The sequence below is a fragment of the Salmo salar genome, chromosome ssa04, assembly GCF_905237065.1.
Source record: "Salmo salar chromosome ssa04, Ssal_v3.1, whole genome shotgun sequence".
Classification (NCBI taxonomy): domain Eukaryota; kingdom Metazoa; phylum Chordata; class Actinopteri; order Salmoniformes; family Salmonidae; genus Salmo; species Salmo salar.
This window is the reverse complement of record NC_059445.1, coordinates 24,328,240-24,351,669: the sequence shown is the minus strand read 5'-3', so window position 1 is coordinate 24,351,669 and position 23,430 is coordinate 24,328,240. Positions and strand designations below refer to the sequence as shown.

At 40.0% G+C, this 23,430-nt stretch overlaps 1 long non-coding RNA gene across 2 annotated transcripts; it reads left to right on the top strand.

The window, feature by feature from the left end:
- Positions 1–1,645: 1,645 nt before the first annotated feature.
- On the top strand, positions 1,646–23,346 carry LOC106602704 (uncharacterized). 2 transcript variants are annotated; one of them, XR_001328282.2, is made up of 4 exons: positions 1,646–1,781; positions 2,026–2,191; positions 21,543–21,633; positions 21,833–23,346. It is a non-coding gene; the product is annotated as an uncharacterized lncRNA (long non-coding RNA). The 2 variants fall into 2 exon arrangements; XR_006769571.1 differs by lacking the exons at positions 1,646–1,781; positions 2,026–2,191 and adding an exon at positions 13,831–14,178.
- The last annotated feature ends 84 nt before the right edge of the window (positions 23,347–23,430 follow it).

Here is a 23,430-nt window from a genome sequence, read left to right as displayed (position 1 = left end):
TTCCCTTTTCTTTTGCTATACATAATTTTTTTGTCATCAACTGGAACATTAGGCTTGCCGACTAGAGTTAGGACAGAGCTTACCCCTTGAGCCCAGTAAGTAAGCACATGCAGCCAACACCTGGTCCACTCAAGTGTATGGAACAACTAGCCACGCCTAGAACCTCTTGCAAGAGTATACATGCTCATAGGCCTGCTAGTTGGTTTGGTAATAACTTTAAATGTTATAGTTTCTTCATTAATACAGATAGAGACACTGTGCTGGCCATGATTTCTTGTGATGGTGATGTCATAATAATGTCCTCTTTAACACAGGGTTGTGTCTGAGGGTGCTGATACTGCAGCTCTTATACTATTCCAATGACATTTCAGAAACCTGGTGAGAATTTCTACACTCCGTTGATTACAATATATGACATTTGCCCAAAAGTCTTATAAACATATATGCCTCTCCGTCATTGAGTGCTGTGCGTGCAAGATATGTCTTTATCATAAGCAGTGGTAGGAAAAGTACCCAATTGTCTTACTTGAGTAAAAGTAAAGATACCTTAATAGGATATGACTAAAGTGAAAGTCAGTCAGTAAAATACTACTTGATTAAACATCTAAAAGTATTTTGGTTTTAAATATACTCAAGTAAATGTAATTGTAATAATGTACTTATGTATCAAAAGTGAAAGTTTAAATAATTTCTAATTCCTCATATTAAACTAACCAGATTGCACAATTGTTCTTGTTTTTCTTTTACGGACAGACAGAGCATATCCAACACTCAGACACCATTCAGAAACAAAGCATTTGTGTTTAGTGAGTCATCAGATCAGAGGTGTCATGGTTCCACCTGTCACCAGAGGGCGGCAGAGACCGTCCTAGAGACAATAATGAATCTCAGGTGTGTCCTATTACTCATTATGATTTCCATGTTAAATGACCTGGGTTTTCTGGTTTCATTGCAGAGGCTTGAATTGTTTACCGTGTGCGGTTGTTTCCTGAATGAGTTTTCGAGACTTAGTGTTTGTTGTTTTTTCCCAGTGTACTGTGATCCTGCGGGTACTGTTTATCAGTAAAGTATTTATGTTTATCCCTAACCACTGATTCCTCGTCTGGTCTCTTCTCCGCACCTGGGTCCAACCTCACCATGTCACAAGAGGCAGTAGAGTTGACCAGGGATGTTTCTCTAAGTGCCTGAATTGGACCATTTCTGTCCTGCTAAGCATTCCAAATCTAAGGAAAACTTTTCGGTGTCAGGGAAAATATATGGAGTTAAAAGTGCATCATGTTCTTTAGGAATGTGGTGAAGTAAAAATAAAAGTTCTCAAATATAATTTTTGGGGTACAGATACCCCAAAAAACTACTTAAGTAAAAAATACTTTAATGTACTACTTAAGTACTTTACACCACTGATCATAAGTTCTTATCTTTCTTTCCCCTATACCCATTCCCAGAGGTTCATCTTGTCGGTCCCTCATGGTCCAACCTTGATCCGGTTAAACGCCTTGTTTTAATGAAATATAGGGATTGTTCACCAAAAATATGCACACTTAAATATTGATTGACTAAATGGAATCTGCCTCATGGTTATAGCCATTTTGTTCTGCTTATAGCCTGCGTCCATCCTCTCTGTTTTTTTCTGTCCATTAGTAACAGGTAGTGAACCAGTTCTCTCTGAAGCAAGAGGAGGAGGTCAGGTTCATCAGATGGTCACCACAACCTAAACTCACCTGGAGAAACGAAGAGGGGACAGAGATAAAATAATGAACAACAAGTACACAACACCTCTGGTAATTACAGCTGGGATAACTAGTTTAAGAATGAAGTGTGTATAGTATCTCATCTTTATTTAACTAGGCAAGTCAGTTAAGAACAAATTCTTATTTACAATGACAGCCTAGGAACAATGGGTTAACTGCCTTGTTCAGTGGCAGAACAACAGATTCTTGTTAGCTCGGGGATTCGATCTAGCAACCTTTCGGTTACTGGCCCAAAGCCCTAACCGCTAGGCTACCTGCCGCCCCTATGTTTCAGATCCTCAGGGCTTGGTGAGTGTCAGTAGTTGGCTGCTGTACTCTCCCTCAGATTCTGATTGGCTCTCCTGTACAGTCTCTCTGTCGGAGGAGAAGAAAGAGACTGGAGACCAGCCCCATGTATACAGAAATCGTAATACACAGCAACATTTGTCAATTGATGAAAGGTAAGACAAAGGACAGACAATGTGCCACACATACCACACATTCAACAGTATTGATTTCCTCACGTGGCAGCAAAAATATGAGGGGATATACATGTAGGTGTTAAATATCTTATATTGATTTAATGTATCTACCCAAATACATAATCAGAAACATGGTAAACCAGGCTCACTTCAGATATCGAATACAGATTTGTGTATTTTCACATTTTAATTGGTTTGATTAATCTTTTGTACATAAGAGCCTTCATTACGTCTGTGATCATTTACCGCTAGTCGCCTCTACTGCTATCGGGCTCTTCATCTGGAACAGAAAAACAGGCATGTCAACAAGATAATAAAATGAATAGCAATGCCAAATGCAATTACAATGTTTTAAATGAGAAGTCTATATTGATGGTCTAGTAATGGTAGAACTGACTGATTGGAATGTTAATAGGGTGAGAGAGTCTATCATCTCCACATATACACTGCGTGCACAATTAGTAGGCAAATTGTATTCCTCAGGATTCAGTTTATTGCTGAACAAACTCGGTGCTCTCAGTCAATCCAAAATGTTACTGAACCTCAAACCTGAATGTTTAACAAAGGAAAAGTGAGTTTTGTCTTTCTCAGGGGAATATATGTGTGCACAATTATTAGGCAACAAAATTACAGAAATAATTTCGCCCAACTCGCTTGTTTATTCTACATTTTTAGAGTAAGTGTGTCATAAAATAGATCTGCAGGAGGGGTGAAGTCAAGCGCAGGAGACTCAGGTACGTGAAACACGTTTTAATGAAGAAGTCAAGTCCAAAGAACCGAACTGACAAGGCAGGGTAAAAATGATTCCATAAAAGACAAAACACAGTCTAGGAAAGTAGCGGGACGCAGCCCAGCAACCCAAATGCCAAGACACGTAACGGTAAAAAAAGGGCAAGAAAAAATAAATCCCCAACCTACAATAACAGAGACGAAACAACCCCAAACACAAAACAGACAGACTAAATACCCCACTAATTACTAAACACAAAACAAGTGCAACACTAACCAGACATTACCAAACGGATAAGGAAATTGGTGGCAGCTAGTAGGACGACGAGTGCCGCCCGACCGGAGAGAGGCGCCACCTTCTGTGGACGTTGTGACAAAGTAACAAATAAGTAACACAATATAGCCACCCTTGTCAACGGCCATGAGCCTTCCATCCATGGAGTCTGTCAGTTTCTTGATCTGTGTGTGTGTGTGTGAGAGAGAGATTTTCACATTGGACACCGGACAGGATAAATACTCCAGATATAACAGACTGACCCTAGCCCCCTGACATACCCCTCCTCCACCTTGCTAATTCTTCTCAAGTCTTTTGCAGTTCATTTGCGCCCTTTTCCTCTCCATGCTTTTTTTGGACAAAACGTTTGATTGTCAGGTGGAAACGCCTCAATAGTTTAGCTATTTCAAGTGTTGCTTCCGTCTGAAAGACATTTTACAATTTTGGACTTTTCAGTGTCAGCTAAATCTCTTTTTTTGGCCCATTTTACCCGAGGCAATGAAGCTGCCTAATAATTATGCACACCTTGATATAAAGTGTTATTCACTTCCACCACACCCTCCCTCATTACACAAGAAAATGATTAAATCCAAGAAGCATTCAAGTTTATATGGTTTGGAGTTGAAAATGTGCGTAGAAATAAGGATAAGATCAGAATACTCACTTGCCTAATAATTGTGCACGCAGTGTATATATCAAATTGTATTTGTCACATCCACCGAATACAACAGGTGTAGACCTTACAGTGAAATGCTTACAAGCCCTTAACCAACAATGCAGTTGTAAGAAAAATAAGTGTTAAACTCTCCTCTGAAAGTGAACAAATTGAAGATGTATTATAGATTTTGTTTGCAAATTTCACTGTGATATTCTCGGTTGCATGTCTTATGAGTGTCGACAAATAGCGATGCATGTTGTGTATCTGTGTTCGGCTGACTGGAAAGAAGCCTTTATTGTGACGTTGGTCCTGTTTTTGGCCATCTATGGTCTTCATCCTGTACAAACAGAGGTATAGAACTCCAAAATATTAGCGGTTTATGAATCATAGCAGCAATATATGACAGTAATACCAACCCTATACAGAAAGGTGGCGAACATATTTAATTAAACAATAACATATTTGGGATTTTAGTCCAGAAACAGTGCAGGTAGTGTATTTAATCTGATCTGTGTGATAAATAAACTAAGCGTAAGATATGCGTTATGAAATAACATGAGCCGTGATTGCTCTTATTTTGACATGATTGCGTCTCTATATTTCAGATCAAACTCAGTTGGTAAGATGCCAGCAGCTAACTGTTTCATTCTGATCTCTGGGTGAAATGCTAACATAAGATACATGAGACATTTTTTTAGGAAACCTTCCAAATACACAAATGATGATATACACATATCTCAATAGTATTTGACTCTCCTTGTTACTTAATTCCCCTTTTACAATAACCTTCACCTTTTTCCATTCTACAGAGACAAAACAATGACTAGAAGCCAATGTTCACTATCATGATATAAGGCAATCATATAACTTGTTGAGCTCTTATCTTACAATGTCTTTTAACTTGATAAGCAATTTTGACCTAGTTTGTATCAGTCACTTATATATGATAATGAATGGCAAGATAATGACCTAAATGTATTCTGTTGGGGGCAGAAAACACAGTGCAGACACCTATTGAACAGATAACAGCTGGTAAAGAACAGTAATGGGGAGAAAACATTTCATTTCTCAGTCTAAATTGGAACTATAATTGACAGTGTTTGCAGTGTTCATAAAAAATGTTTCCTGACATTTCAGAGTGAGTTAAATCGTAAACTATGCACTTTAAATAGTAATAAACCATACAAAGTTTGAAAAAAAATTAAAAACAAGTCGCTTACTAAAAGGGATAGTTCACACCAAAATTACACTTTGGTTTCTATACCCTGCAAGCAGTCTATGGACAAGATATGACAGCAAACCATGCTTTGGTTTAGTTGCACTGTTTCTATATGCTTTCCCCCCCCCAAAAGTATCTCGAATTGATTACATAGCTCAACAAAGTCACTTATAGATGATTTGAAAATGGTAACATAAAATGCTGATATCAGTCCCATGACTTGAATGGGATTTGTGCCACAAAATGTTAGCATATGGAAACTGTGCCAGGGAAACTAAACCAAAGTATGGATTAATGTCATACCTTGTCTATAGACTGCTTACAGGGTAAGGACAGCAATATATCATTTTGTAATTTGGATGAATTATCCCTTTAATATTTTTTCATGCAGATTAACACCAGGTGAAATGATTTAAAGGTAAGAAAAAACACTGTAGGATAGGATAATAAGTATGTATTAGTTTATAACATATTTATACAACGGGTGGGTCTAATCCTGGATGCTGATTGGTTAAAACTGAGTTCCAGACTGGTGTCTTTTCCACAAGTTACCACCCGCTAAGGCTATGAAGTTGAAATGCCCATTCACTATTCCATCTGACAGTGCAATCCACTGTCTCATTAGCCCAGCCAGGCAATTTATAAACTTGTTCTTTACTGTAAAAAGCATCTAGCCATTATCACCCATGTCTTCTAGACTAGCATTTGTATTATCCTGTCTGTCTCTCTGACATTTCCAACATTGTTTCAGTATTCAAATTCGATCTCCAGCTGTCCCATAGTAACAGACAGACAGGCTGTCAACTTTTCTCAGCCAATCGAAATCTGGAATCAGCATAATTTTTATGGATATGTACAAAAAAAAGGTCAAAATAAAATCCCAGAATGCAGCTAATTTGCTGTCATTCCAGCTTCAGTTTGAAGTGATTGTTTTAGCTGTGTAGTTGGCTAGCTCCTCTGAACATTGTCCTGATGAGAGACCATATTTTCTATGCCAGGTGAAATCTCCCATCATTAGTTCATTGTTAAAAAATAATCACTAGAAAACAGCTTAACCAAACCCAAATAAATTGATCTAGAAATACCAATCAATTTTGAGGAGAGACAAGGTCAATCACCAATCAGGATATTACTTAATTCAAAACGTATTAATAACATTGATTCATTGTTTCAATAATGAAGATGGTCAACAAACCACCTCTAGATGATTCGTTGAGAGCCCAATGAGCGGATTTGAGCCACAGCATTTTATAGCAAAGTACATCCACCTGAATGTTCATGACAACCAACAGATGTATGGAATGAGTCACAAGGTTAGGATTTGTATGAAAGATACTAATAATTCACAGCAGACAGTATTTGTTGTAAAGACTGTTCTCATTATGTAGAAACCCATACTCGAGCGATCTCTCTGTGGTACCTTCCAGCACACAAACATCAACTCTTGCTATAGAATGCGGTCTTTAGTTTTTTATCACCAAAGGCATCATAAACCTCCAGACGAGCTTCAATGCCATACAACTCCTTCCGTGGCCTCCAACTGCTCTTAAATGTCAAGTAAAACCAAATGCATGCTCTTCAACCGATCGCTGCCCGCACCTGCCCCGCCCGTCTAGCATCACTACTCTGGACGGTTCTGACTTAGAATATGTGGGCAACTACAAATACCTAGGTGTCGGGTTAGACTGTAAACTCCAGACTCACATTAAGCATCTCCAATCCAAAATTAAATCTAGAATCGGCTTCCTATTTCACAACAAAGCATCCTTCACTCATGCTGACAAACATACCCTTGGAAAACTGACTAGCCTACCGATCCTTGACTTCGGCGATGTCATTTACAAAATAGCCTCCAACACTCTACTCAACAAATTGGATGCATTCTATCACAGTGCCATCCATTTTGTCACCAAAGCCCCATATACTACCCACCACTGTGACCTGTATGCTCTCGTTGGCTGGCCCTCGCTTCACATTCGTCGCCAAACCCACTGGCTCCAGGTCATCTATAAGTCTTTGTTAGGTAAAGCCCCGCCTTATCTCAGCTCACTGGTCACCATAGCAGCACCCACCCGTAGCACACGCTCCAGCAGGTATATTTCACTGGTCACCCCAAAGCCAATTCCTCATTTGGCCGCCTTTCCTTCCAGTTCTCTGCTGCCAATGACTGGAACGAATTGCAAAAATCACTGAAGCTGGAGACTCGTATCTCCCTCACTAATATTAAGCACCAGCTGTCAGAGCAGCTTACAGATCATTACACCTGTACATAGCCCATCTATAAATATATATATATATCCTGTTGGGGCTAGGGGGCAGTATTGAGAATTTTGAAAAAAATATGTGCCCATTTTTAACTGCCTCCTACACCAACTCAGAAGGTAGGATATGCATATTATTAACAGATTTGGATAGAAAACACTCTGAATTTTCTAAAACTGTTTGAATGGTGTCTAAGTATAACAAAACTCATATGGCAGGCAAAAACCTGAGAAAAAAAAAAAATATTGTGGCTGTACTATTTTTTTTTTTGAGTCATTGTTATTAGATACCACAGTGAGAAAGGATTCATTTCGCACTTCCTACGGCTTCCACTAGATGTCAACGATCTTTATAAAGTTGTTTGAAGCGTCTATGATGAACAGAGACCGGATGACAAGGAAGAGAATTTGACCTCCCTAAGATGTCGTCACTTCATTATTGGCTGCACCTGCGCAATCATTGCGATACATTTTTCAAATACGCTTTTCAAGACACAGGAGAGGTCGGGTTGAAACATTACTGATGTTTCACGTTAAAAATGGCTCTAAAGATTGATGCTAAACAACGTTTGACATGTTTGAACGAACGTAAATAGATTATTTTTTTTACTTTTCGCCGTGACTTATTGACAATAGTAATTTTCATATTACATGGTTACAAGATGGTGCTAACCTGTATAGCCTAGCCTATTGTTCTTAGCACAGCACCCGGTTTATTGCAAATTGTGATTTCCCAGTAAAGTTATTTTGAAATCTGGCAATGCAGTAGCATTTACGAAATGGTAAACTATGAATATTTGAATGACAATATTATAATTTACCAATGTTCTCGAATAGTAATTTTGTAACGTTGTTCACCGGAAGCATTTGAGAGAAAAAAAAAATCTGAATTTCACCGCTACTGTAAAATGCTGTTTTTGGATATAAATATGAACTTGATGGAACAAAAAATGCATGTATTGTATAACATAATGTCTTAGGAGTGTCATCTGAGGAAGATTGTCAAAGGTTAGTGCATAATTCTAGCTGGTTATCCTCTTGAGGATATCCTAGGATAGGGGGCGCCACAGCGCATTTTGAAAAAAAATCGTTCCCATTTTCAACGGCCTACTAATCAAACTCAGAAGCTAGGGCATGCATATACTTGTTATATATGGATAGAAAACACCCTAAAGTTTCTAAAACTGTTTGAATGGTGTCTGTGTATGACTGAACTCAAATGGCAGTCAAAACCCCGAGACCGATTGAAACAGGAAGTGGAATTCAGAATTGTGGACTCGACTTCTCATCTTTCCCTATTAATCACACCGTTAACCATGGTTCAGTGAGCACTTCCTATTGCTTCCACTAGATGTCACCAGTCTTTTCACAGTGGTTTGAGCCTTTATACAGTCGAAACTCAGTGAATGAGACTCATTGGAAATTGGTCACAGGGGATGGGCCATCACCATTATGACGCCGGCGGCCATGTCTACCCCCACCTTTGGAAACGGTTTGAAAGGCAATGAAATCATCCCCCTCGAATCTTATTGGCTCTCTTGGTGTTACAGGCCCTGAAGATTAATGTTTTACAACATTTGACATGTTTGAACGAACCTACAGGCGGGCGAATCTCATTTTATCCGAAACTGCAGCCCTGCGCACATCGGAGAATTTGGAGAGAGCCCTAGGACGCGCTACCAACAGCAGGCTAATGGAACGTGAAGGATGGACTTTTTCGACCGAAAATACATCTGTTGTGGACCTGGGATTCCTGGAAGTGCTTTCTGATGAAGACAACTAAAGGTAGGCGATTATTGACAATATTATACAAGATGAGATGTGACATGCGATTGTTCCAAGATGGCGCCGAGCTCGGTATATTAGCTCATTTTCTGAGTATCGCATCTCCTTTTATCGCAAAGTGTGATTACCCAGTAAAGTTAATTTAAAATCTGGTATGACAGGTGTTCTCAAGAGATATTCATCTATAAATGTTAGATTGACAATATAAATTTAAAAAATCGTTTTCGAATAGTAATAAATGGAATTATGCGCTGTTTCCCGGGACGCATTTGAGGGGAAAATAGTCAGTCAACGTTACGCGCCGATGTAAAATGCTGTTTTTATATATAAATATGACCTTTATTGAACAAAAGAATGCATGCATTGTATAACATGATGTCCTAGGTGTGTCATCTGATGAAGTTTGTAAAAGGTTAGTGCTGCATTTAGCTGTTATTTGTGATGCAAGTGGTTGGTTGGAAAATGGCTATGTTGCTGCTTTTTACGATGGACTCATCTAACATAATCTAATGATTTGCTTTTCCTGTAAAACCTTTTTGAAATCGGACGACGTGGGTCGATTCAGGAGAGGTGTATCTATAAAAAAAATAATAATAAAAAAAAAAAAAATTATGATTTTTTTTTTTTTAATGCTAATTGGCGATATGATTTTTCGCTGGATTTTGATCCCGCTAACGGGATCAGACGCTGAAGAGGTTATCCGCTTTTGGTGACGCCTGTCTTTGAATTGACAAAACATTACACACAGCTATTTTCAATGTACTCTCCTAACTTTATGCTTTCGCCGTAAAGCCTCTTTGTCCGATTTCAATGTGGTTGGATTTAGGAGATGTTTATCTTTCAAATTGTGAGAAATAGTTGATTGTTTGAGAAATTGAAATTATTAGATTCTTGCAGTTTTGACTTTCCCGCCATGGTCTCTTGACAATGAATCCCTATACCGGGATAAGATCCCCAACAGGATATATATATTTATTTTTTGCTCCTTTGCACCCCAGTATCTCTACTTGCACATTCATCTTAGGCACATCAATCACTCCAGTGTTTAATTGCTAAATTGTAATTATTTCGCCACTATGGCCTATTTATTGCCTTACCTCCCTAATCTTACTTCATTTGCACACTGTATGTAGACTTTTCTATTGTGTTATTGACTGTACATTTGTTTATTCCATGTGTAACTCTGTTTGTGTCGCACTGCTTTGCTTTATCTCGGCCAGGTTGCAGTTGTAAATGAGAACTTGTTCTCAGCTGGCCTACCTGGTTAAATAAAGGTGAAATAAAATGTTTAAAAAATCATTTATAACATTTTTGTAATGCTTTTTTCTGGATTTTTTTGTTATTCTGTCTCTCACTGTTCAAATAAACCTACCATTAAAATTAGACTGATAATTTCTCTGTCAGTGGGCAAACATACAAAATCAGCAGGGGATCAAATACTTTTTTCCCTCACTGTATAGGCCTAAGGCAGAGACAATAGGAAGACGCAGTGGTAGAATATATTCAACCACACCTTTGTTTCATCACAAAACCGGAGAGCAACATCTGTCCGGTGGAGTCCACAAAGCATATTGAATGTAACAAACAGTTACATGACCTACAGCATGGTCAATCAAGTTAATGTTTCTGACATTTCTAGAATACTAAACAAGTATTGATTTAGAAACCAGGAGAGTTACCACAAGTTGCAAAGAAAACAGGAGCTGCCTCCACTATTCCAGCACCATTTCAACTTCAACGTTTCAACATCATCAAATCACCTATGCTTAGTCCAAGTCACTGTATCACTGAAAACTGAAACATTCCAAAAACGATTTAGTCCAATCAACGTAAGCTAAATATCGTGTGTAGAAAAAAACATGACTCACCCTATTTGTAGAAAAACGTCAATGCCATTGTCCTTTCTTTCATGTTGCTGAAACGGTCTATGACCCTGTCATACAGTACACACTGAGTTCTTGTGCTAGGCTACCTGGCTAAAATTATTGCTCGTTAGCATTTCATGGGCAATGATTAGCCAGCTAGTTAACATTAGCCTATTACATCTAGCTACAAATTGAACTTCTATTCCCTGTGGTCAGAAGCACAATGTATACATTTTTGGTTGGATCAGAATCGCCGTTATAATCATGGGCCAGTAAGGAGAATTTAAGTAAAACCACAAGTCTAAATCCCTATCTCCGTCCATGACTAATTTAGGAAATGGCCAATTTTAGCCAGCCACCAGAGAACTACAACACAACGAGATGCAACGATTCAAGATTTCTTGTCAATGATATTTGGCTTGATGTGATTGGTGTGACGCCAAATCCAAACTAGCTTCCCTTGACACTATCTTTTAGTGCGCCGGGACCATTCACAGTTGAGCTCACTCAATTTAGCTCAATACTGACTGGTCATTATTGTATTCTTTTTTTTTTTTTTTATCAAGGGAGGCCAAATGCTCGCTGGCTTCCCTTGCATTCAATGCTGCGGGCGGCAACAATATTATACTCTTTGAGCAGACAGCATCAGATAGACAGAGGGGTGCTGTTTCGCTCAGATGCTTTCTCCGGTGAGATACATTCAGCCTCTTGTAAAATGAAGGACAATTATGAAACACGAGAGATTTGTTTTATTATTGGTACATTTTAGGGGGGGGAAGCCTGGCTTCCCTTGGCATCCATGAATACATACCACTGATGGTGACTGAACAACATGGGAAGATAAAAAAAAAGAAGAATCAGACTACAGGAATACATGACTAAGTTTTTTTGCAAAACTATTAAAGTAGCTATTTTTGGGGCACAATCGCATTCAAGGTTGACCCGCCGTTGAGGGCAGCAAGATATGTTGGCTGGATTACAGTGCTGGCCCCAGGGCAGGTCTACCCTGACGATGAGTTTTGAAGGCAACCCCCCAAAGTGAAATGTGAGCAGCAAATGATAAGATGGAATGAGAGCTACCTGTGAGACTTTCAGTGTTCTGGGCTGGCGGTTGCGTTCTGTTAATGTCACCAGGTATGAATTTAAAATGCCACCAAATTGGTTTCCTGTGGCAACAGTTAGGCACATTCAAAATATGCAGTACACAAAATGCAAAGTGACATCATTTGGCTGACATTGCCACAGGCCCGCAACAGTACTTTTCGTATAATTCAAAGCTTCAGTTCGTAATGAGATATTGGATCAAAATCCAGTATGCATGAGATGGCTCAGCAGGATCGCTCCACATAAGCCTTCAAGCTTGTTTTGAATTTTTATCTTTTAGAGAACCAAATGAGGCCTGGGAGCCAGTTAACCCTGTCTGTCACTTCAACTGATTTCATATGTCAGAGTTGGCTGTAAGGCTGCTGTGATTATTTCCCAATTATCTCTTCTTCCTCCCAAAGTGTGCACTTGATCACTTCACTGAAGATAAATGACTGATATAAGAAATAGGATGGAAACTTTGTGGGAAGTGTTCAATTCAGGAGAAATTGTTGGGACGCACACTGTGTCTGACTAGAGCATGCTGTGACTGAGAATGTTACTGAGGATGGACTGGTAAAAGGAGGGAGGGAATATTCTGGAGTGAATATTCAGCCAAAAGGTTCAGCTGCACTACTATCGTGGGGGATATCATTACATTACATTACATTACATTTAAGTCATTTAGCAGAATATCTGGATATCGAAATGTAGAAAAAAGTAAACAAGCCATACTTGCATGTGCACAGTTGGGATTCGACACATTTTACTTAGCCAACTTTGCAAATGTAGGAGATTGTTTCAGCTGGCCCGAAAAACGTGTTACAACTTGCCATGCATTCGACTTTGCTTACAAGCCATCATGTTGGTATGGATACAGCAACTTTGCAGGACCAAATGCATTAGTACAATACCTCAGGGATACATTAACCCATTGTCCTTCAAAATGACAGAATGGAATTGCTGGGGGAAAAAAATAATACATTTCCCATTCACTGTAAAATGAAAGGCTATTACCTGCAGAGTGGTAGCTCTATATTCTTACAGGATGCCAAAAGAGTAAATCAGAGTGAATACTGCACTATACGTGTGTGTGTGTGTTTGTGCATGTTCGCTTATATAATGATAACACACAGGTCATGCATTACTGTGATAATTGGCTTACCGTGATTTGGTCACCACATTTCCTAATTATAAAACTGTTAGTACCAGTCTTCAGTTGCAATTATACATTACCTTGACTAAATACTTTGCAATGCATATTTAACAGCATGGAAATAGGTTGACTGTGCGTGTGTGGGATGGAAATGACAGGGCTGCCAGACAGCGAAGCAGATGACAAGGTTTTGCCTCAGTATCAACTATGGTAGAGCTTGTTAGGATGGATGAGAGTGTTTTGTGCCTATTAATGAGTCATTGAAATATGACTACTTCTTATGAAACACCCACTTTTCAGGTTTCCCAACAGGAAGTAAAATAAAAGGCTGGAAGGAATTGGGATTGTAGTTACGCTTTAAAGTGGGTGTAGGTTGTAGGCTCTGTTCGGTCGTGTAGGGGGAAGTTGCACCCTAGACAGTGGCCTTGGGTGAGTTTCGCATTTAAAGTCAGGATTAGGGAATGGAAAGCTGATCCTAGATCTGTACCTAGGGGACAACCCTGGAGCTGCCTGGTCACTCCCCTCTCTACTATAGTAACACCCTAAACCACTTCCTGGTTTGTGAAATAGGTATTGGGATGTGGCAGGTTGGGAGTAAACAGTCAAATAAAAACTGATTTGTTGGAGGCTGGGAAACTTTCAATAACATGAATCAAGTTTTGTTGTGGACTACCATTGTAGATGACAGCCTTTTTCTAAGGCCTATTGGATGCCAATTTCCTTTCTGTGGCTGACTTTTGTTTGGAATACTTTATTTATTTGTATTTATTTTCTAACCTTTTATTTAACTAAGCAAGTCAGTTAAGAACAAATTCTTATTGACAGTGACGGCCTACCAAAAGGCCTCCTGCGGGGATGGGGGCTGGGATTAAAAATAAATTTAAAAAAAATATAGGAGAAAACACACATCACGACAGAGTCATCTGAAATGAAGTGGTAAGATCAATTATTTTTCTTCCTTTGCTCGGCTGGTTGTATTTGCTCGCTGTCTGCATTGATTGGGCATTGGATTTTTTGGGGGGGCTTGGATTTTGTAACTTCATTTTCGTGTTGTTGGGGGATTGTGGTTGATTTACATAAAATCTCTTTGTTTCTGAATACATTTCACTTTCATGAGATTCCTGCTCTTCCTTGTATATTGGTGGCACTGGGAATAGTGCTAACAAACCATTATACCATCCTTTCTGCTTTGTAGCGCAACTCCAAACCTAAAGCATTGAAGAATTGTTTATTTTTGCCACATGGAAAGACATACTTTACCAGAGGTGTTTTCACCATATTTCGTATGAGTCAGTCCATGATTGAACACTTTAGAGGGAGGAGAAGGACAGAGGAATGGACCACAGCAGTTGCTGGCCAGAGGATGCTGGCTTTCAAACTTCTGATTGGTGCAATTTTTGAGGCAGGCTATTATATCTGTTATGTGATTGCTCAATACCCTGAAGCTGGATGATTGCACTACCAAGTGTCTTCAGGTGCTGTGGTTCGGAGCTGTCCGAGATCCTGTAGAGATTGGAGTGTTTAGGAGCTGTCCATGGGCCTGCGACGTTGGCGGGTGGGGATGAAAGTCATTCTACTCAGGGGTAGCTGTCCAAGGTCCTGTAGAGGGTCCAAAAAGTTGGACCCGTTCCGAAATGGACCTGGGACTTTCCCACCTGGACTTGATATGCATTAATCTATTTTAAAATATAGAGCCCAGTCCCAAATGAACCCAAGGATAACTAGACTGGTTCTGTATAGACCTGGTCAGATCCAGACCCGATCCGAATGAGGGAAGCAGCAGAAAATTCATGTTTTTTAATCTGATTTATTAACCGGAGCTGATAAAGCGCAAGGTAGAAGAGGGGGTGTGAAGTGCCACTCTAGCAGGTGGCAGAGGGGGCGTGCTATTTTTAACTAGTGACACAGGGAGCACTGAGAAGGGAGGGAGAGACGAGAGATGGCAACCAACCAATCCGACTCGTGCCATAGTAGACTAATAACTGCCAGAGCTAGGTTATTTATCATGTAATATGATTACGTAGTACCTGTCGTGACTGCATCAAACCGGGAGAAGCTATTTCTACTACTGTAGCTAGTTAGGCTAATTGAGGCTGCATGTGCGTTCTCATCCTACAGTTACAAAGAACAACTCCATTCAGAATATTAAGTAGCAGCCTACCTGCTGGCTCTTGGTCGTTTGTACCCAGTCCTTCTCCTTTAACTTTTAATTCTGCCATTTTCATTTTTAATCCCATCTTCCATTGACTAGGTATCTTAACTTTTGCCACAGAAGGAGGCTCTATGACGCTTTAATGACTTATGATTGGCCAACAACGAGCTTTCTGTCTCTACTGAAGCTGTCGCATTTGGATATGTACAGGTCCTTCTGGATAAGTCCGTAAAGTTACACATACCTGTGACAATCATATCAGATCCGACCCAGACCTGTGACATTATATGGAATTTCTGGATCCGGACCTGCTCAAGTCCTGGATCTGGTCTCTGTTATTAGGGTACATGTGTATCCTTGAAGACCTCTAGAGTGGAGTGGTTAGCTGCTGCCCAAGGTCCTGCGAGGGTGGAGGGTAGTCCTGTAAAACTGCCTAGTCAGGAGGACGCTGTCCAGGGTCCTGTAGAGCAAAGTGCAGGAGTTGTCACGGTCCTGTAGAGCAGAGTGCGGGAGTTGTCACGGTCCTGTAGAGCAGAGTGCGGGAGTTGTCACGGTCCTGTAGAGCAGAGTGCGGGAGTTGTCACGGTCCTGTAGAGCAGAGTGCGGGAGTTGTCACGGTCCTGTAGAGCAGAGTGCGGGAGTTGTCACGGTCCTGTAGAGCAGAGTGCGGGAGTTGTCACGGTCCTGTAGAGCAGAGTGCGGGAGTTGTCACGGTCCTGTAGAGCAGAGTGCGGGAGTTGTCACGGTCCTGTAGAGCAGAGTGCGGGAGTTGTCACGGTCCTGTAGAGCAGAGTGCGGGAGTTGTCACGGTCCTGTAGAGCAGAGTGCGGGAGTTGTCACGGTGAGTATAAAAAAAGATTTATCCTTGTTCCCTAACAATTATTCAACTCAGAGCTGAAACACAACCTTGAGACTGCTGCTCTGAAATAACTGCAAAGAAAGAAGTAAGTTTGTGGATGTTGGCAGTTGTCATTCCTTCCAGTGAAAAGTCATCCAGAACTACAGCACCAAAACTATGCTTTCACTTTTTTTATTAACCTTTCTGGTGCAGGCGTTCCTCTAGCGACCCACCTCGACAACATCCGGTGAAATTGCAGAGTGCGAAATTCAAATTATAGAAATATTTAACATTCATGAAAATACAAGTGTCATACATCAAAATAAAGCTTAACTTCTTGTTAACTTGTTATGGATAGGGGGCAGTATTTTCACGGCCGGATAAAAAACGTACCCGATTTAATCTGATTATTACTCCTGCCCAGAAATATGCATATAATTAGTAGCTTTGGATAGAAAACACTCAAGTTTCTAAAACTGTTTTGAATGGTGTCTGTGAGTATAACAGAACTCAAATGGCAGGCCAAAACCTGAAGATTCTGTACAGGAAGTAACCTGTTTGACCATATCTCCATCCAAAACAGAGGATCTCTGCTGTAACATGACACTTTCTAAGGCTCCCATAGGCTCTCAGAAGGCGCCAGAACGTTGAATGATGACTCTGCATTCTCTGGCTGAAAAACAGTAGCGCATTTGGATAGTGGTCGATCTGAGAACAATGAGACGGGTGTGCGCGTGCACGTGAAAAGGCCATTTTACATTTCAGTCTTTGAACGAAAACAACGACTCCCGGTAGGAATATTATCGCTATTTTACGAGAAAAATCGCATAAAAATTGATTTTAAACAGCGTTTGACATGCTTCGAAGTACGGTAATGGAATATTTTGAGATTTTTTTTTGTCACGATACGCGTCCGCGCGTCACCCTTCGTTACCCTTTGGATAGTGTCTTGAATGCACAAACAAAACGCCGCTATTTGGATATAACTATGGATTATTTCGAACCAAACCAACATTTGTTGTTGAAGTAGAAGTCCTGGGAGTGCATTCTGACGAAGAACAGTAAAGGTAATCCAATTTTTCTTAAAGTAAATCTGAGTTTTTGAGTACCAAACTTGGTGGGTGTCAAAATAGCTAGCCTGTGATGGCCGGGCTATCTACTCAGAATATTGCAAAATGTGCTTTCACCGAAAAGCTATTTTAAAATCGGACACCACGATTGCATAAAGGAGTTCTGTATCTATAATTCTTAAAATAATTTGTTTTTTGTGAACATTTATCGTGAGTAATTTAGTAAATTCACCGGAAGTGTTCAGTGGGAATGCTAGTTCTGAACGTCACATGCTAATGTAAAAAGCTGGTTTTTATATATAAATATGTACTTGATTGAGCAAAACATGCATGTATTGTATAACATAATGTCCTAGAAGTGTCATCTGATGAAGATCATCAAAGGTTAGTGCTGCATTTAGCTGTGGTTTTGGTTTTTGTGACATTATATGCTAGCTTGAAAAATGGGTGTCTGATTATTTCTGGCTGGGTACTCTCCTGACATAATCTCATGTTTTGCTTTCGTTGTAAAGCCTTTTTGAAATCGGACAGTGTGGTTAGATAAAGGAGAGTCTTGTCTTTGAAATGGTGTAAAATAGTCATATGTTTGAAAAATGGAAGTTTTCGGATTTTCGAGGAGTTTGTATTTCGCGCCACGCCCTATCATTGGATATTGGAGTGGTGTTCCGCTAGCGGAAAGTCTAGATGTAAGAGGTTAATCCAGCCGCTGTGTCAGATTTCAAAAAGGCTTTACGGCGAAAGCACACCATGCGATTATCTGAGGAAATAGCGATATAATGAAAGCCTCATCTTTGAAGATCTTCTTCTGTTGGCACTCCAAAAGGTCCCAGCTACATCACAAATGGTCCTTTTATTCAACAAAGTCCTTCTTTATAACCCCAAAAACTCAGTTTAGCTGGCGCATCAAAATGCATACAAAATGAATCCCAAACGTTACCAATAAACTTCTCCAAACAAGTCAAACAACGTTTATAATCAAACCTCAGGTACCCTAATATGTAAATAAACTATAAAATTTAAGACGGAGAATCGATATTGTCTTTACCAGAGATAAACAACAAAGAATGCGCTCTCATCCACGCACATGAAAACACTTCAGCCAAAATGGGAGCCACTTAGAAAAACTACAAATTCTAGCTCATTTTTCCAAAAACAAGCCTGAAACTCTTTCTAAAGACTTGACATCTAGTGGAAGCTCTAGGAACTGCAATCTGAGAGGATTTCGCCTCATAATAAACATGACAGCCATTGGAAACAGTGGTAGGCTGACACTTTTTTTTTTGTTGTTGATGGTTTGTCCTCGGGAGTTTGCCTGCCATATCAGTTCTGTTATACTCACAGACATTATTTTAACAGTTTTTGAAACTTTAGAGTGTTCTCTGTCCAATACTACCAATCATATGCATATCCTAGCTTTTGGGCCTGAGTAACAGGCCGTTTACTTTGGGTACGCTTTTCATCCGGACACCAAAATACTGCCCCCTAGCCCAAAGAGGTTTTAAGTGTCAGCTACAAACCAATATTTCATCAATATCGAAAGGGGATACTCACTCCTACAACATCCACAAGCTTTACAGCAGTTGTTTGAACTCTCTGTCGCGGACGTCTTCATTTCGAAGAGGTCTTCTCACGAAACCTATTGTCCAGACTGAACCGTTGGAGCAACAAATTAATATGTAGCCAGTATCGAAAGGGGAGACTCTCACGAACATGAAGGTTCTGCGCTATGATGCACACAAGCTTCAGGGGAGTCGTCTGAAGGTAACCCAGTACCAGAATGTAAAAACTGCGTAAGGGGTCCAATGTCCCAAAAATAACGTGACCAAACATGAGTTAAAAAAAAATGTTTTCTTATATCTCTTAGATGTAGTAGGACATACACTTTAAAACCTTGTTAATTATGATTTAATCTTTCTGTTTTGCCATTCATGAATGTGTTATTCAATGTGTTTCTATGGGCTATAGCAGTAAAGACAAATTCAATGTGTCAATGTCCCAATACATTTGGAGCTCACTTTACTGCGTTTCATCATAATGACGCAGAGGAGTGTTCTCTTAGCGAATCAGATGCTTGTGAACTGTAAATTATTAATGAACAACAGCAGTTACAATAAGTTTGTTTGAAAAATGAAAGGAGAGCCTCACACTCTAGGAGCTCAGATGCAACAATTTACTAACCAACATTTCGACAGACAAGCTGTCTTCATCAGGGTATAATGACAAACACTGCGGATTACTAGTTTATATAGTGTCAAAGGACACACACGGGTGTGTGTAATCATGGCCGGGTGTGGCCTGATATCATTGATTAATCTTCAGAAATAATAATAATAATAATAATAATAATAATATACCAAAAACATGGATAGTGTTAGGGTTCATTCCTCTGCCCTTGTCAATCATTGGTGAAATTAGCATTGTGACAATATCTTTAATTAAATCATTCAAAAACCTTTATTAAAGCAATTGCAGACAGAAGTTGACAATCAGGAAAATGGCACGTATATTTCCGAGTAAGATATGCATCAAAGAAAAGGTCCCATGTTATTTTATCAAACCCGAAGTGATGTCACTACCTACGTCATTATCTTTTACTCATGAGACCAAAACCATGCCTACACAGCTATATAAACAAGGCTTTTATTGTGTTAGCTTAAAGCTTAGCAGTAAATGTCCAAGTTGATTTATAGTGGAATGTCTGACTAGTCTTATCTCATACACTCCCCTGCAGAGTTCTGTCTCTGTCACACATTTCTCAGAGGGGTCTCTTTTATAAGAGGCAGAGAGAGAGAGAACTAGAAAACAACTGTGGAACAAAATTAAAACCTCATAATGTATTTATATTGTTAATCTGTAGTCTAGGACCCTATAAATGTAAGGAGGGAGGGGTCTTATAACCCCTCCCCTTCTATTAATACAACATAAGCATAATAAATTATTCTACTACATCAATCATTTGGAACAGCCCCGATCATGACCCCAAGGTGAACCTCTAACAATCAAAATCATAGATACAATTTGGCTGCAATAAGCTTGTTCACCACTTCATCTCAAAAACAAGATATAGGAAAATGGTTTCATAATGTGCTGGATGAAGTCCCATGCTCTCTAAGGGAAGTAATCTATAGAAGATGTCAGTGTGATGGCATACCATAAATATAAACATCTTTACCATCCTTGCTCATCTCTGTCAATCGTTGCCATGGCAATGGGGGCCACAGTGATTGACCGCTCAGATACTTAAACGTCCTATTTGTACATGAAATTACCTCTGATCAATCACAAACAGGAACGTCTTGTTCCTCTGGCGGAAATGCGATGGAATTGACCCCAATCCTAGCTGTAACTTTGTACAAAAGAAGAGTAGATAATTATCCACATCTTAAAGTTGTTAGTTTAGAGGGTTGTTGCTTTACACATTTTTTTATATTTAAATAACAGAGAAAAGCAGGGTTGGGTTGGTTACTTTCTAAATGTAATCCATTACAGTTACTAGTTACCTGTCCCAAAATTGTAATCAGTAATGTAATTTTTGGATTACCCAAACTCAGTAATGTAATCTGACTTTCAGTTCATTTCTGATTACCTTCCTCTTAAAAGGCGCAGGTTAGTAGCTGGCACATCCACAGTAATAAAATCTGATTTTAAACCTAACCCTAAATCAAATCAAATGTTATTGGTCCTCCACTGTTGGAGCTAGGAACACAAGCATTTTGCTACACCCGCAATAACATCTGCTACATATTAGCAGATGTTATTGCGGGTGTAGCAAAATGCTTGTGTTCCTAGCTCCAACAGTGGAGTAGTAGTAATTTACAACAAAACACACAAATCTAAAAGTAAAAGAATGGAACTAAGAAATATATAAATATGAGGACGAGCAATGCCAGAGTGGCATTGACAAATACAGTAGAATACAGTATATGCATATAAAATGAGTAAAGCCGTATGTAAACATTATTAAAGTGACTAGTGTTCCATTATCAAAGCGGCCAGTGATTCCATGTCTATAATACATGGGGCATCAGCATCTAAAGTGCAGGCTTGAGTAACCAGGTGGTAGCCGACTAGTGATGGCTATTTAACAATCTGATGGCCTTGAGAGAGAAGCTATTTTTCAGTCTCTCGGTCCCAGCTTTGATGCACCTGTACTGACCTCACCTTTTGGATGATAGCAGGTTGAACAGGCCTTGGCTCGGGTGGTTGATGTCCTTGATGATCTTTTTGGCCTTTGCTGTAGGTCCTGGAGAGCAGGCAGTGTGCGTTGGGCAGACAGCACCACCCTCTGGAGTGCCCTGCGGTTGCGGGCGGTGCAGTTGCCATACCAGGAGGTGATTAAGCCCGATAGGATGCTTTCTATTGTGCATCTGTAAAAGTTTAAGGGTCTTGGGGGCCAAGACGAATTTCTTCAGCCTCCTGAGGTTGAAGAGGCGCTGTTGCGCCGCCTTCATCACACTGTCTGCGTGGGTGGACCATTTCAGATTGTCAGTGATGTATACTCTAACTTTAAGCTTTTCACCTTCTCCACAGTGGTCCCGTCGATGTGGATAGGGGCGCGCTCCCTCTGCTGTCCCCTGGCTAAAAACTATCTCCACCCGGCACAGCCAGAAGAGGCCTGGTTCCTCTCTAGGTTTCCTCCTAGGTTCCTGCCTTTCTAGGGAGTTTCTCCTAGCAGAACTTGCTCAGTTCTGCCTTCAGGACAAGACTCATCCCAATAAACATCAACCTATTGAAGAGGCATTAGAAGAAGACAAAAATGTATATTACCAATTGAACGACATCTATTGCAGGATAAATCAATGTTGCATTTTACTTTATGGGTTGGTTATGTAGGCTTGTTTTAACCCATTGCTATCTACTATGATTAGGCAATATCTTTGCGTTTCTGTCAGATTCAGTCATTCCAATTAATTTAATACCCCTTGATCTTTAAGAATAGGAAATATGGAACTATACCTTGAGTGTACAAAACATTAGGAACACCTTCCTAATATTGAGTTTCACCCTCTTTTTCCCTAAAAGCAGCCTAAATTCGTCAGGGCAGTACTCTACAAGGTGTCGTAAGTTTTCCACAGGGATGCTGGCCCATGTTGACTCCAGTGCTTCCCACAGTTGTGTCAAGTTGGCTGGATGTCCTTTGGGTGGTTGGCCATTCTTGATAGAAATGGGAAACTGTTGAGCATGAAAAACCCAGCAGTGTTGCAGTTCTTGACACAAACCAGTGCGCCTGGCACCTACTACCATACCCTGTTTAATACCACTTACATATTTTGTCTTACCCATTCACACTCTGAACAGCACACATACACAATCCATGTCTCAATTGTCTCAAGGCTTAAAAAATCCTTCTTTAACCAGTCTTCTCCCTTCACTACACTGATTCAAGTGGACATCAATACGGGATCATAGCTTTCATCTGGATTCACCTGGTCAGTCTATGCCATGGAAAGAGCAGGTGTTCCTCATGTTTTGTGCACTCACTATGGATTAGCCGAATTGTTTGACCTGGGCATAACCAAAAAACTAAGGACAAATTAGCCTACTCTGTTTTTTGTTTATTTTTTGGGGGTCACGGAGGGTTGATTGGGCTCATTGCTTCGAGTTAAAAATAAATTTGCTCTCGGAATGGCATGTTTGGAGCACTACCGAAAAGTAAAAAACTAGATGGTAAAAGCATGTGGAAAAACTAGATGGTAATTTTCCATGAAGAAAATAAAAGCCCCACTTGTGGACTTCTGAAATTGAACTTGTACTTGATAGTATGGAGCACAATACCACGAGGGAGTTTAGAAGGGAGGAACTCAAACTTGTATTCCATAGGCTGGGATCCACGCCATGCAGCTGTTGAAATACCGCGTTTGTCACTGGCTGGCCACTGGGGCGTATTCATTACTCCGTCTCTGCAAAACATTTCTTAAACGGAAGCAAACGGAACGAAAACAGAGACCTTGTCACGTCCTGACCGGTAATAGGGGTTATTTGTTATTGTAGTTTGGTCAGGACGTGGCAGACGGTATTTGTTTTATGTGGTTCGGGGTGGTTGGTTGTTTAGAAGGGTGTTTGATTTATTATTTCCGGGTTTTGGGCTATGTTCATTCTAGTATTAGTATTTCTTTGTTTAGGTCATT